Genomic DNA, 4,886 nt, shown 5'->3' with positions numbered 1-4,886 from the left:
ATGTGCCTGTCAGGCCTCTCCTCCTCCTCTAAATCAAATGATACAGCTCTTAGGTACACCACTCACGGCTCTTTATGCCAGCTGCAGAAGTGAGCTGGCAGAGCATCTTTTCCCCCTCAGACTGTTTTTATTTCTCATATGGCAGGATCAATTCTGCGGCTGCGCTTCAGACATAAGATTGGTCTCCTTATGTCTCTTCTTATTCTCAGTTTAAATTTCACATTATTTCAAAACAATTGATTTCATTTCATTGCCAGGTAAGGGAGAGCAAGGTCAGTTGAGCATAGGGGTAAGATGAGCCACCCCTTTTTTCTAGAAACCGTAAACAAATGCTATCGTGTGACAGCATTTTAGGGAAGAGGGAATCATTCCTTACAATCTGTGGAAAGGTACAGCGCATGGCCAATGTGGTATAAAATGTATGTGTAAAAATATGTTTTTTTTTGCTCTTCAAGTGGATTCCATTCATGTCCAGAGATGATTTAGAGAAAATGGGAATAGAACAACATTCAGATGCATTACACTTCAATTGGTGCCCTTTTAAGCTATGACGTGAGGGCTAAACAAAATCATGAATGTTACCTTAGCTTGCTGTGAGAAGCATTTTCTTGCAAAACGATGGTTGTGGGGTAAGATGAGCCACCAGGGCTGGGGTAAGTTGAGCCAGCTAACTAGTACTTGTATTGCATCTGTAAGATTGTTAAGTTTGCCTTGACTTTGTGACCTCATTCTATATGGTTCCTTAGTGTTACTAAGAGCTAAAGTGACTAGGCAGCAAATCAATCTGACTTATTTAAGTAAATTAAATGGGCAAATTCAAAGGTAAATTCTGTCTTGGCAAATTTTCAGTTGAATCTATTTAGCATTTATTTAGGTGTTTGTTACTACTTGTAGAAATTAAATTATTGTTTTAAGAAAATAAAAATGTTTTAGCTGAAATCTTTGTTTTGGACTAACTTACCCCACACCTAGGCTCATCTTACACCACATATGGGGTAAGTTGTGCCAGAACTGACCAACATTTTTGCAGAGACCATGATACCCTTATAAGTTATCAAAGAGTTGTTAGGTACAGAAGTTGTAGAACACTGCATTTTTGTTTGGTGTGAAGGTTATAAAACAAAATCTCTTTGCCACATTAGAATGATGAAGAATGTAAAAAGTGGCTCATCTTACCCCGTTCTCTCCTTAGTATGTTTGTAAGTAATTGTTTGTCACCAGGGCCATGTGATTTGGTTGAAATACAAAACACTTTTATGTTACGTTTGTGCCTCTCATCTACACCACTCGAGCTCCTGAAAACGGAACGATTTACCAATGCTGTCAGCCCCGTTTTCATTTGAAAACTCCAGCTTTGCATTTTAATGTGGACAGAGAAATCCACAAAAATCTGAAAACGATGATGTATAAACTCCTGTTCCCTTCCTGGTTGGATTATGTCAGTCTGATGTGTCCCTCCCATAGGTCCCTCCCTGATTCATTGTTCTAATATCATCAGTCCTTTCCATGATTCACTTCCCCTTCCACTTCTAGCCTGCCAGCAGTGAATACAACATGGAGAACAAAGTACAAGCTTTACTGGCCTTGCTGTCCTTAGTAGCTTTACTGGCCTTGCTGTCCTTAGTAGCTTTACTGGCCTCTGTACTGTGTTGTTAAATAAAATTAAATACATGAATCTTCATGTGATGTGTGCGATTGGTCACGTGATCTGTATTTCAGGGGTCCAGTGTGGACAAAGACTGAATTGCAAACGTGCACCTGGACAGAGATTGTATTGGTTTTCAAATGGAGTTTCAAAACGAGAACAGAATAGTGTGGTTGTAGCTAGTATGCAAGTGAGGAGGAAATTGCGTACAGATCTGACTGTGTCAACAGTTATTGCTGAAATGTGGTGTTTGTCAGACTATCTGTCTGAGGGCCTGTCCACACGGAGACACTTTTTAGGTTAAACGCAGAGGTTTTGCTTCGTCTTGGCCGAGCACCCAAACTAATCCTGTAAACGCACTGCCCGGAACCGCATTTTTCTGAAACCTGGTCCCAGAGTGGAAAAATCTGAAACTGTAGCCCGTTTGAATTCGATTAGACAGCGAAACCGCACATCCTGCTTGCGTATCGATGATGTCATCGCCACACCTCAGCTGCCCTGGACTTGCACTTATAGTATTGCCTAACAATACTAGTTTTCATACATGACATTACCTGCAATTACACTCCGTAAGATAAATATCACAACTGGTGCTGCGCAGCGCCGATAGCTTATGACTTGGTGGACTGAACACTGTTTTTCCCGGTGTTTTTTTATGCATTCTAGCTACTGTCAGTGACGCGAGAGAACTTAAGTTATTAGGAAAGTGTGGTGTAAGTTTAGGCTACATTAATTTCCAGCGTAGTGCCAGTGTCATTCATTTATTTTACATGTCTTACAACATATGTACATGCATTCACAGTCGAAAGTGAAATCAGATATAAGCATACAAAGACGCTTAGAACTCACGTTAAGCCGATGGTAGCACACTGAATGCAAATGCGCGATTTGATGCAGGCAAACGTATTGACTGTTACTAACGAAGGTTTTATAGCAATATTAAAAATGTGGCGACAGAATAGCCTAGAACTTGGGTAAGCCTTGCGTTTAGTAGCCTAATTGCGGTGATAGCCAAAACTAATGTGAATCACGGACTATCCTACAACCAAAGAAAGTAAATCCTACAACCTACACGGACTATCCTACAACCAAAGAAAGTAAAGGTGATTAGTAGGCCTACCTGCGTTAGCCAAATAAAGGACGGGACTGCACCCTTCACAAACCGTAAAATAAAGTTTATTAGTTTTACAGTTGACTACAGTTGACAGTTCACCATCAGTCCACACAAACAATTCTGGTTTCCTTGCACTAGCCATTTCGTCGTAGCCTATTCTGTCTGTTTGTAAAGCACAAACTTTGGTCAATTTCTGTAAAGAAACAGTGCCACCTATAGGCCTGGGGTATGAAGTAACGTGTTGAGTCGTGTTGAGATGGATCCGTTTGGACGCAAATATTCTTGATACGGTTCCAGGGAAGACGGAGGAAAAAAAGATTGGTTTGGTACGTGTGGACTAGGCCTGAGTGAACAACTTCAGTCTCTAAATAATGCATGTCCCAGTCAACCCTCCCCAGGCGATAATGGACCCCCAAGCGTTCAGCATTGTTTGCTTATTCCCCCTCATTGACACATAGGTCCTGGGGGATATGTGGAGTCAGACAGTGTGGGTGCAACACTAATATCCCCTCCCTCTTCCTCAACCTAAACATTTCCTTTAACAGTGAGCAGCGCTACACCTCAGGGTCATAAATTAAGTAGCCACTGCTGCACAAGATGTCCGCCTTCCAGCAAGACCCTACCCTGAGCAATAAACTTTGACATTGGCGCTTGAAAAACGGCAGCCCTTTTTCATTGTCAAGTGTTACAAATTGATGAAATGAGTTCATCGATGTTCCCCGGTCATTATCTGAGCGCCAGCACTTTGTTTTACAGACAGCGAGGAAAAGGGACAGCGCAGATTAGGCGGCCGGGCCACAGTTTATCAAACAAGATCTAATATCATCCATAAGAAGCGGGGAATCTGGAAATCAATACTTCATTACTAAATTGTTAGTGGAGGATGAAGAGCGATGCTGGAGATCAGAGATGTGCCCGGCTGGCCGGGGCACGGGAAGTTCAATGTCACCCGAGAAGTGATAAGTAAAGGCAGTGATGGGAAGAAACACTCTCTGTAATGGTGGGAGGAGGAGAGTGGGACAGGGCTGAGCAGACAATAGAAACAGCCTGAATCTGTGATTAAGTTCAGGCTACACTAATGAAAAAAGACAGAGGCCAAACACTTGGTCATTGCATCTGACTTGCTCTCACCATTGCAACTCTACAACAGACAATTCTACAATTCTATTCCAGAAGAAATATATATATATATATATATATATATATATATATATATGTATATATATATATATATATATATATATATATATAATATTCACCAGAATATATATACACATATAATAATAAGTGTTATTCATGGACACATGGGGTGTTGATATGTCTTCTTTTGAACAATAATGTCTATTACAGTTTTTCTCAGTCGCTTTGGTGCATTTTTCAGATCAGAATGAAAATTCTCATAACTATTACTTACTCTGAACAAATTGCAAATACTTTTGGACATGTATCAGTTGCTTGCATACAATTCTCTGCTGTTTTTTAACATTATCATTTTCTTATGTCATGTCAGTCAAAATGAACTATACTTATGGATGCTGAATAGTCGTTCCCAATAAAACTAATAGTCTTCATTTCAGTGCTTGAGTCATTACATACAAAATTGTTGAAATAGTTATCAAATTCTGTCACAGTGCTGTAGAATTGCAAAGAGCATACAGTAACAATGTACACATTCAGTGTCTTGTACTCACTTACTCACCTAACTACAGCAATGTGTAACTTTACTGTAGTTTTCAAATGGCTGTACAAGTACTGTATAGTGCTGTCTTGAGCATGTTCAGGTAGTGTCACCGAAGTTCTGACCTTTTTTGCATTGGAAAACACTGAGAGAACTGTCATAATGAAAACATGACAAAGCCATTTGACTATCTTGTTCATAAACGATGGTGTCAAGACTTCTCATTTTGATGGCACTGACAGTTTCATTGACATGAATACCTGCTTTTGAGGAATGGACTATCCATTTTGAGCAAGTGGACGTGCTTTTTTGCAGGTCATCCACTAGGTTTTGCAGTTTGCACTAATTGTTTTGAGAATTGCACTAACTGCTGTGCAAATGTTAATAGTGATGTGAGAAAAGCACCAAAGCGACTGAGAAAAACTGTAATACTGTTTTTTTTCTCATTT

The sequence above is a fragment of the Alosa alosa genome, chromosome 4 (genome assembly GCF_017589495.1).
Source record: "Alosa alosa isolate M-15738 ecotype Scorff River chromosome 4, AALO_Geno_1.1, whole genome shotgun sequence".
Lineage (NCBI taxonomy): Eukaryota > Metazoa > Chordata > Actinopteri > Clupeiformes > Clupeidae > Alosa > Alosa alosa.
This window is presented reverse-complemented; position numbering follows the sequence as displayed.